We start from the raw sequence: 11732 nt of genomic DNA, 5'->3' as shown, positions 1-11732 counted from the left end.
TTGGTATGAATCACTGCAAAATCTGGAACTTTTGAGTGTATAAATGTACCTACTCATGCCATCAGTCAGATGCCTGTAAAGCTTCTCTATGAGTTCGAGGACACTGAAATGTCACCAACATGTCTCTGATGGCTCCAAATCTAGAAAGAAAAAAATGTGTCTTCCTGTTGACTGTTGCCTAGGACACAGACACGGAAACGCACATACACACACACACACACAATTCAGAAATCATTGCCTTCATCCATTATTGTTTGCAAAGTCCCACTATTGAAGTTGTCCCCTGATTGCAATAGACGGTGTCAGATCTGCCTGTGTCCAACAGAAAACTACATTTGCTGGAATTTTTTGCTTCATTTTTATTCACTTGTGACTAATGATGAATTACTCAAAAATAATTCACAATAATAAATCATTTTTATCTATTTTGTATATATTAATTTTAAAAAATTATAGACAATAATTAAATCTTCAGATATGTGAACATTTACCCTGTATCTATTTCAAGTCCTAGACGTTTGTCTGCTTGTGTCTTTCTCTCTGCGAATTCAAGGGTGCAGTGGATGCTGTGCGTGCTGTCCTGATGCTTCCTCCAGGTCTGAATGAATCCTTCTCTCCCCTGCTGTGAGTGCGGCTGCCTTTGGCTCACAGCTAAGTTCCCCTCAGGGAATCGCCCTCAGCCTAAAAGGAATTGTGTGTCCAGGATTTCTCCCCTTCTTCCCTGTGATGAGAGCAGCCCAGGGGCAAAGGGAGTGAGGAAGATGGGGAGTGGTTTATCAGCCTGGCCCTGACACCCCAATTTGTGACAACATTAAAGGGCCCCCCCAGGTCCAGCGCTTCCTGTTGACACAGCCAAGGCCTCTATCACCACCACATCACAGCCCACTTTCTCCCCACCCAGTCCTGCTCCTCTCAATCTCTTACAGGCCTTGATTTTGTTCCCTAGAGCACTCTCTCCAATAAACCACTTGCACCCAAATCTCAGAACTGTTTCCCAGGCAACCCAACCCACGACAGAGTGGAAGCCTACCCTTCACCTGTGTTCTACATAGGTCAACCTGATTATATGTCTCTGCTTTAATTTTATGTCATAACAAATCCATTTAAGTTATTTGGTTGTTTTCCAGTTTGAGGTGAGTGCTCTCAGTTTCAGAACTTATGCCCTTTCAAAACTTATGATTCCATGTCAAAAACTCTTCCTTTGGAAAGGCTTATACCTGCTGGTGGGAATGTAAATTAGTTCAGCTATTGTGGAAAGCATTTTGGAGAGTTCTCAAAGAACTACAAACAGAACTACCATTTGATCCAGCAATCCCATTACTGGTTTTGTGTGTGTGTGTGTGTGTGTGTGTGTATATATATATATATAAAAATAATGCATTCTACCAAAAAGACACATCTACTTGTATGTTCATCACAGCACTACTCACAATAGCAAAAACATGGAATCAACCTAGGTGCCCATCAGTGGGAAATTAGATAAAGAAAACATGGTACATATACACCATGAATACTATGCAGCCATAAAAAAGAGCAAAATTCTGGCCTTTGCAACAACATGGATGCAGGTAGAGGCCATTATTCTAAGAGAAATAATTCAGGAATAGAACACCAAGTACTGCACGATCTCCCTTGTAAGGGGGAGCTTAATCTTGGGTATATAGGGGCTTAAAGATGGGAACTGTAGATACTAGAAACTCCCAAAGGAGGGAAAGAGAGAGGGAGGCTGAAAAACTTCTTATTGGGTTCTAGGCTCATGATCTGGGTGACAGAATCAATAGAAGCCCAAACCTCAGCAGCTCGCAGTACACCTTCGTAACAAACCTGCCCATGTTCCCCCAGAATCAAAAATAAAAATTATAATTAAAACATAAAAATAAAATAGGAAAAGAGAAAGTTTTTTTTGTTTTTTTTGGTTTTTTTTACTTCGAAAATGGACACTCCAGAAATACAGTAAGGTGCAGAAAAAGAAACGTTCTTGGGTTGCTCCTCTGCACAGCTACATGAAAAATGACACAGCCCAGCTCTCCAGAGATGTCACCTTCCTTCTCGGCTGTTGCCTGGGAACTTCGGCCCCCAATAAGCAAGTGGTCTGAGGGATTGTAGATGAAATGCCTGTGCCCTGCTAGCCATGCTGGACCTAAGAAAAGTCCCCCTCCTAAAGGAACTTTCTCTCTCTATAGCAGGATTTTGAATAGCTTTCTATCAAGGTGGTATCAACTAAGGTTCTGGACCTTACAACCTTTGCTTAGAGAGCAGTTCCTCTGTAGATTTAGTCACTACAGAAAAAGAGTAGAGAGATGATTTTAAAATGTGGGAACTGGAGGGCGAGGAGGAGGGTGCCTCCCTTCGTGCGTTCTCTGAGCCTGCTCACATTCCATAGTTTACGTGTGGCAACTGGGACATGTTTGGGGAAGAAAGTCATACTTGACTAAATTGTCCTACTGACGTAAACCTATAATTTAAAAATTATATATATATATTTAGAGAACAAGTCAAAACAGGAAACGCATTCCCAACGTGGATAAAGCTATTTATGCATTAAAATACCTCCTGTTATCATAGTAGACTTGTGTCCCTATGTTTAAATAGAAAAACCCTGAAAAGTACAGAGAGAAAGAACAAAGGAGTCAGCCTACATTGGCGCTTCTGGACGGGGCTGTGGATGCTTTCCCTGACTGGGAGACATTCTATCTTCGCTGTCCTTCCTGGGGGAGGCTGTGGTGCCCATTGCTCCATGCACAGGGTTACTGCAGGCACAGAGCGTGAGTTCCGGCAGGCACCACAGAAAGGAATACGTGTTTTTATAGAGAAAAAAGGAAGGGGCAGGAAAAATTAATCTAAACTCAAGAAGAGCCAGAGGGGAAGGAAAAAATCAAAAACAGGGCAAAAATAAGATTGTGCCCCTATAAGCCCTTCAACTAATGATCTTATATTTGTTCTGCATGTAAATTAGGTCCCTCTGAGAGGGGCATCCAAGCAGAAATAATTTTTGCACATATTCATTGTTAATGAAACTTCTTTGAATGCAAAGAAGGATAAAAAGTAACTTCTGCTCTTAGAGAATTTATCTTTTAGGGAGACCAGAAGGCCACACAGAAGTCAAGTAGGTTGGGTGCAATGACTCATGCTTGCAATCCCTGTGCTTTGGGAGACCGAAGCAGGAGGATCACTTGAGGAGATGAATTTGAGAACAGCCTGGGCAACAAAGTAAGACCCTGCCTCTACAAAAAAAAGGAAAAAATAAAAGTTTAGCCAGGCGTGTGACATGAGCCTGTAGTCCCAGCTACTCAGGAGGCTGAGGTGGGAGGATGGCTTGAGCCCAGGAGATTGAGGCTGCAGTGAGCTATGATTGCGCCACTGCACTTCAACCTGAGAAAAGAGTGAGATCCTCTTACAAAGAGAAACAAAAGGAAAATAAAACTCAAGTAAAAGTCTAGATTGTAACAATAAATAATATTTTTTTTTTTTTTTTTTTGAGACGGAGTCTCGCTCTGTAGCCCAGGCTGGAGTGCAGTGGCCGGATCTCAGCTCACTGCAAGCTCCGCCTCCCGGGTTCACGCCATTCTCCGGCCTCAGCCTCCCGAGTAGCTGGGACTACAGGCGCTGCCACCTCGCCCGGCTATTTTTTGTATTTCTTAGTAGAGACGGGGTTTCACCATGTTAGCCAGGATGGTCTCGATCTCCTGACCTCGTGATCCGCCCGTCTCGGCCTCCCAAAGTGCTGGGATTACAGGCTTGAGCCACCGCGCCCTGCCACAATAAATAATATTAGAAACGATGAGGGATTGTGCCAGGACAGATCATCTCTATGTTCCAGTGTCCAGGAACTGTAACCCTCAGTTGTTGTCTTGGAGAAAGAGAATCAATGAACAGAATTGGCACTGGGAACTTCATATAAAGCTTCTTAAACAGTGGTGAAAGGCAGGCAGAGCATCTCTTTTCTATTCTAGAGCCTTTTCCAAGGTTTCAACTGATGAGAAAGTGGCTGGAAGCGTGAAGGTTGAATGCACACCTGCTCTACCCCGAGCAGATCTGGTTGTCATCAGATGGTGTGTTACATTTCAATGAAGGAGATTACTTGACTATCCAAGGGTGCTTTACGCTACACGAATTGTCAACTCTTTTACCTTTGGCCTTGTCAGAGTACTCCTCACAGTGCCTTGTAAATAGCAGGTACATAGTAAATGTTTACAAATTGTGAATGAAATTTTTAAAATGTGTTTTTGAATGGGCAGGAAGTGGTGGCTTATGCCTCTAATCCCAGCAGATTGGGAGTCCAGGGCAGGTGGATCGCTTGAGCTCAGGAGCTGAGCATGAAATAATGCTAGTGGACCCCACGAGGTTGGAAGCCACCTGTTGCCTTCCTCACCTTCCCTTGATTTTCTTTTTTAATCTCTTTATAGAGTAACCGTTCAGTACTGAACTTTTTCCCAGGCAATATTATTCCTTTAACAATACAACTCTGTCTTTTTTAAAAAACAGAGATTCCATGCATTCAGTCTGCATCATAACAAAGTGAGATGCTGAGGCATGGGAGGAAAGGGACTTTCAAATAAGCACATAATGATCAAGTAATCTTCTCTCTACCTTTCACGCTGAGAACAGTCACAAATTTTTCATTCCTGAAAATCTTGTTCCCAAATTGACATTGCTTCAAGAAGCGCCTTCTTAATTACACTTTCTCCTTACTTAATCAAGTGGAAAGAAAAACCATCATAAATACAAGAGGAGTATTTTCCCATCTAGTGAAGTGTGGAGCCAGGACCCCCAGTATTCTTTCCACAGAGAGAGAATACGGTTCTAAACCATCATTCATACAACTGAGCATAACACTTAGATAGAAGAATGCTTTATGTCAACCAGGCCTATTTTTTAAAACCGTTGAAGAAATCTAACAGGCACTTAAAAAGAAGAGGCATCTCATATTGTAACATTCTAAATTTCTAGACATATATATTAAGTGTGCCTTTCTGAAAATCTCTCAAGTATATAATTAAAACAAACCCTAGAGTCTTGATGTCTTAGGGTCCTCATATATTCAGCGGCCATCATTGGCAAGTTGAACCTGGAGAGGTTTCAAAACAAAGACTATTACAGGAAGACTTTCATATATGAGTGGTCAGTAAATAAGGAACAAGTAGGTCTGGCACTGGAAAAGAAGAACTTCTGCTTCCAGGAGAAAACGCTAGCTCTAGTACAACATTGCCACTAAACCTATTGCTCAAGGCCAATATGGTCTTTGCAGCACCTCAATAGACTCAGTGCTCTGGGCTGCCATGTTGACAACAACAATATCAACAATGAAATGGATACCAGGAATGAAGCTTTTTAAAAAACTTAATAGGTTTTACTTCAATAACATTTGGGGGTACAAGTGGTTTTTGGTTAGATGAATGAATTGTACAGTGGTGAAGCCTGAGATTTTAGTGCACCCATCACTCAAGTAGTGTACATTGTACCCAATTGTAGTGTTTCATACCTCACCCCGCAACCCTTCTTGCTTCTGTGTCTCTGATGTTCATTATACCAATCTGTATGCCTTCGCATACCCATAGCTTAGCTCCCATTTATAAGTGAGTACATGCAGTATGTGGTTTTGTATTCCTGAGTTACTTCGCTTAGGATCATGGCCTCCACGTTCATCCAAGTTGCTGCAAAGGACATTATTTTATTCTCTTTTTATGGCTGAGTAGTATTCCATGGTGTAGATATACCACATTTTCTTTATCTACTTATTGATCAATTGGCACTTAGATTGGTTCTATATCTTTGCAATTGTGAACTGTGCCACCATAAACATATGGGTGCAGGTGTTTTTTTATATGACTTCTTTTCCTTTGGGTAGATATTTAGTAGTGGGATTACTGGATTGAATAGTAGTAAGGATCATGGCCTCCAGGTTCATCCAAGTTGCTGCAAAAGACATTGTTTTATTCTCTTTTTATGGCTGAGTAGTATTCCATGGTGTAGATATACCACATTTTCTTTATCTACTTATTGGTCAATTGGTACTTAGATTGGTTCTATGTCTTTGCAATTGTGAACTGTGCTGCCATAAACATATGGGTGCTGGTGTCTTTTTATATGACTTCTTTTCCTTTGGGTAGATATTCAGTAGTGGGATTACTGGATTGAATAGTAGATCTACCTTTAGTTCCTTAACAAATCAAGAGAGGTGTTTTAGATCAATAATCTCATTTATCCATCACAATCATCTTGGTATGTAAGCTTCACTTTTCCCATTGTACAGGGAGAAAGCTGGAGACGAGAGAAGCTGAGTAACTCAGCTAAAGCTGTTTAGCTAGGAAGGATTGAGGCAGGATTCAAGTCCAGATCTCTTTGATTCAAACGTCTGGGTGTTCAGGACTATGCTATATTGAATCCAGAACTTCTGACTTCAAAGGCAGTAGAGCTTCAGGTCTTTGAGTGCACGACTTTAATCCATACTGGGACACATAACTGCTCTTGGTAAAAAGAGTATGCATGGAACTACAATGTTCAACCATCTTTAGAGGGACATGGTTTTCTGAGAAACATCACTACAAAAGTGAGATGGAGAGATGGCAATCTCGAAACAGTCTTTGAGGGAGGGCTTTGAAGGATGTAAGAAAATTATTCATGGGAGTGATTTTCCCAGAGTGGTTCAGAGGGAGAAGCTCAACACTTTTTTCCATCTTTTCCAGAAGAGTTCACATGAAGGTTTAGAATAACATAAGCACATTTTATTAAAAGGCCTTGTTTTCACTCATTGTCTATTCATCCTTATTAAGAATGCTGAACATTTAATATTTCTAATCTCATTGGAGAATAATGTGGCTTTTTTCCCCATTAAGGACACTCATTGTGATGTATTGCAATAGCAAACTGTTATTTTATGTGTCATTTTTCCAGCACATAAAACAGTCTGATTTGCTCCTTAAGAAATTATTAAGATATTAGTTTTCAAGTGAATACTAATGCTTCTTGGACACTTTCTGTCAAAGAAGGAAAAAAAGGTGATAAGTGCTTGAACTAGTTTTTAATTTTTGCAGCAATCCTAGTTCCTCTTAGCTGTGCCTCCTAGAACGTTCACTATAATTATCATTGAACAGGAAGTCACTCCACTTACAGGTATTTATTTATTGTCTACTAAAAATGAGTTTAATGGACATTATACCATGTCAGCCTGTCCTATTTATGGTGAATTTCTTATATTTCCTGTAATTCTTCAGGCAATTTTCTCCCCAGAGCATCTATTTCCCTCATTAACTCTTCAAAACCCCTGGGAGGCAAGAGTGTGCATATAATTTCTTCTTATTCTAAAATACTGTTTAGAGTTTCGCTTTGAAATGGCTTTTAGAGCTAAATGTTTAGCTCTCTTAAGTGAACCTGCAATAAACACTGTTGAATTCTCTCCAAATTATCTCGAAGAATTACCTGCTTATCTGGAAGAACCATCAGCGTAATTTTAAGGGATTTTGTTTTTATTCTGCAGCCCCATCTTTGAACTTCTCTGCTTTAATTTTTCAGTCTTTCCACAGGAAAGACTGCTGCGAAGGAGCCCTTTGCAGGACTTTCCCTCATAAATGCTGAAGAGGGTGTTTTTGTTTCTACTTTGGTACATGTGATTCCAGCTCCAAAGGAAGCAAGATTTCCAAGATTAGGACAGTTTAGTCTGGAAAGGAGACTCGTTAAAAGGAGTGTGATTAAAAGCTACTTAGGGTTTTGAGAATGCTTGTGAAAACTAAATGATCCATTTTTGACCTTTCAAAAAACTCAACAAGGAAACACTCCACGAACTAAAGGAATGGTAGACTTAAATCCAAATATAAATCTCTTATTCCCCTTTTGGAGGTGGGTGCTATTGTTAACCCTATTTTGCAGAGCAGGAGGCTGAGATCAGAAAAGCTAAGCAGCCTGCTAAACATCATAGAACTGCGGCAGTGGAGTAGGCATTAAAATGTGCTTGACTGGAGCCCAGAGCCCAAGCTTTTAAATGTATGTATTATGAAAATATATGCATATTTATTTATTTAAACATAAATATTTGTATATTTAAAACATACACATATTTTGTTTATCTTTATTTTAAGTTCTGGGATACATGTGCAGAAGATGCAGGTTTGTTACATAGTTAAATGTGTGCCATGTTGTTTTGCTGCACCTATCAACCTAGGTATTAAGCCCCACATGCATTAGCTATTTATCCTGATAGTCTCCCATCCCTTCCCTCACCAACAGGCCCCCGTGTGTGTTACCCTCCCTGTGTCCATGTGTTCTCATTGTTCAGCTCCCACTTATGAATGAGAACATGTGGTGTTTGGTTTTCTGTTCCTGTTAGTTTGCTGAGGATGATGGCTTCCAGTTCACCCATGTCCCTGCAAAGAACAAGATCTCGTTCCTTTTTATGGCTGCACAGCATTCCATGGTGTATATGGACCACATTTTCTTTATCCAGTCTATCATTGATGGGCATTTGGATTGACTCCACGTCTTTGCTACTGTGAATAGTGCTGCAATAAGCGTAGGTGTGCATGTGTCTTTATAATAGAATGATTTATATTCCTTTGGGTGTATACCCAGTAACGGCAAGCTTTTAAATATTGTGCTCTGTTTCTATGATATGATCATTACCTTTTAACATTAGCTAGCAGCTATCATAAGGGTTTTTCAGTTAACAATTGCATACAAATTGCTCAGCAATCTTTCCTGCTGATCCTCTAGTTCACAAGGCTAAGCGGAGTCAAGGTGCTGCCTAGCGTAGAGCTCGGCACTGCAGTGGGTCAGGGAATGCCATTTTTCTGCAGATATCTTAGTGCAGCAAGATATCATCTCTCTGAACCTGCTTCTTTACATGTTAAATAAAGATATGAATAGTAGCCAGGCATGGTGGCTCACGCCTGTAATCCCAGCATTTTGGGAGGCAGATGGGGCAGATCATTTGAAGTCAGGAGTTTGAGACCAGCCTGGCCAACATGGTTAAGCCTCATCTCTACTAAAAATACAAAAATTAGCCGGGGGTGGTGGCGTGCACCTGTAATCCCAGCTACTTGGGAGGCTGAGGCATGAGAACTGCTTGAATCTGCAGCCTGGGCAACAGAGAGAGACTCTGTCTCCAAAAAAAAAAAAAAAAGAAAAAAGAGAGAGAGATGAATAGTAATTATCTCAGAGGATTCAGTGGGAGATGGAGTGATGAATGGTAATTATCTCAGAGGATTCAATGGGAGATGGAGTGAAGGGTGATTATTTTCTCAGAGAGGGGAAGGAAAGAATGATGATGCTGGCAGGTGAGCAGTGGAGACAGTAGAGTCAGGGACATTTTATTCACTGTTGTCAATATGGAATTGATGTGCAGAGGGCTATGATTTTTTTCCCAATTTTCCTACATGATGGATTTGCGAAGACTGGTGAGAACAGTCCTCATGCCAGCTTACAAATGTTTTCTTCGGGTGCTGGCTGATGGTTTAGAACAATACGCCAAACCTTCAGGTGAAAGGATGAGTCTGAAGTTAAAGTCAAGTGGTGAGACTGGGATCACCCACACGGGGTTCAGGTTCGAGCAGCAGCAGTTGTAGCAAAGGAGACGCAAGGTCAAGAACTGAGTTAGACTTACGTCTAACCTAATGGGTGTGGGAAAGCTCACTGAGGCCTCCTAGGTCAAAGTCCAGAACAGCAGTGACCAGAGCCAGGAGACATACAGGCATCACAATAGTAGGCAGTTCCTGTGTGAATTGGGGCACCCTTACCATTCCGAGGCCCATGTTCCTTTGTCTATACAATAAGGATGAGATACTGTTACCTGCAGAAGGTCAGTGAACGTGATTCATAATGCCTTGCTTGCAGAAAGCACTAAAAAAATACAAGGGGACCAGGCGTGGTGGCTCACACCTGTAATTCCAGCACTTTGGGAGGCTAAGGTGGGTGGATCACCTGAGGTCAGGAGTTCAAGATCAGCCTGGCCAACATGGAGAAACCCCATCTGTACTAAAAATACAAACATTAGCTAAGCATGGTGGGACACGCCTGTAATCCCAGCTACTCGGGAGGCTGAGGCAGGAGAATCACTTGAACCAGGAGGTGGAGGTTGCAGTGAGCAGAGATCACACCACTGCACTCCAGCCTGGGTGACAGAGCAAGACTCTGTCTCAAAAACAAAACAAAAAAACAAGGTCTATATTAAGGAAAATATAAAGTATGAGATAAGGAAGATGACAATGGGGTGAAGGTAAGGACTGACTTGTTAACCACTGAATTACAATGCCAGGCACAGTACAGGTGCGCAATGATTATGTTTTGAATGAAGGATTATTCTTAAAAGAGGCAGAAGAACCTGGTTAAAATGAATGTCAAGGGTAGGTATGAGGGGAAGAGGTATCACAAGAAGGACCCATGCAACTATGGAGGGCAGCAGGTAGGACAGAAAGTGAGGAAAATAGGGTCTGGAGACAGGGAATCTAAGGCTGATTCACACTGACTGGATAGCAGAGGCTACTCCCTCTTCAACTCTGCCTTTTTCTGTATGTCAGTTGGAAAATGAAAGTACCTGATTGGTCCCCTTCCACAACCAATCGGACTGGTTGTGGGCCACTACTTCATTTGCATAGAGTGAACCAATGGAAACCTCTAGAAGGTATTTAAATCCCAGCAAAAGCTGTAACTGAGGCTCTTGAGCCCCTTGCTTGATCCTGCTCCCACCCTGTGGGCTGTGCTTTCATTTAAAATAAACCCCTGCTTTAGCTGCCTTGTTTTGTGTGTGCGTTTTGTCCAATTCTTTGTTAAAAATGCCAAGAACCTGAACAACTACCCTCAACTGGTAACATTTCCAGTGAGGATAGGCTTTACAGGGAGAAAAATTTTTCACAGGAAAGAGTTTTGCATTGTCTTTTAAAATTATGTTTTCCATTCTTACTTATGTTTTAGGAAATAAATCAGGAGATTTTAAAAACTTTTTATTTGGAGATAATTGTAGATTCACACAGTTGTAAAAAATAATATAAAGAGATCCAGAGTATCCCTTCCTCAGTTTCCCTTACCACCAATCAGTTCTTCATTTTTATAATTATTACTGCATAGCACAACATGGTATGGATGTACCACAGTTTGTTTAACTACTTATCATGGAAAGTTATCTTAGTTGTTTCCAGTTTAGGGCCATTATAAATAAAGCTGCTGTAAACATTCATGCACAGGGTTTTTGTGCATACACAAGTCTTCATTTATCTGGACAGTTACATGAACAAAAAGCAAACTTCTTCAAGCCATTGCATATTTGGGTCTATCTGCTACAACATATCTGTATGCATTACATACGTATCCTAAATAACACAAGAGTTTCTTTTATATTGGGCACTACAGTGATGTGATCATCACTATCCATTTTCGAATGCTTATTATGATGTAGGTATTGTGTATAATCACATGCTAATAGCTAATAACAGAGCACTTACAATGTACCAGGCACTATTCTAAGTGCTAGAGAGACTAATCCACAAAATCATTCTATAAGGTAGGTATTATCTTATCCCTCATTTTACAGATGAAGACACTGAGGAACAGAGATAACTTGCCTAAGGACACAGTCAGAAACGGCTGAAATTAGGGTTAAAACTGAAATGGACTGATACCAGGGTTAAAGCTGAAATGGGGGTGGGTTTTTCCCATGCTGTTCTCGTGATAGTGAGTAAGTCTCACAAGACCTGATGGTTTTATAAAAGACAGTTCTCCTGCACACACTCTCTTGCCTGCTGCCA

The sequence above is a fragment of the Macaca fascicularis genome, chromosome 9 (assembly GCF_037993035.2).
Source record: "Macaca fascicularis isolate 582-1 chromosome 9, T2T-MFA8v1.1".
Lineage (NCBI taxonomy): Eukaryota > Metazoa > Chordata > Mammalia > Primates > Cercopithecidae > Macaca > Macaca fascicularis.
The sequence above is the reverse complement of the archived record's forward strand: the minus strand, read 5'-3'. Positions refer to the sequence as shown.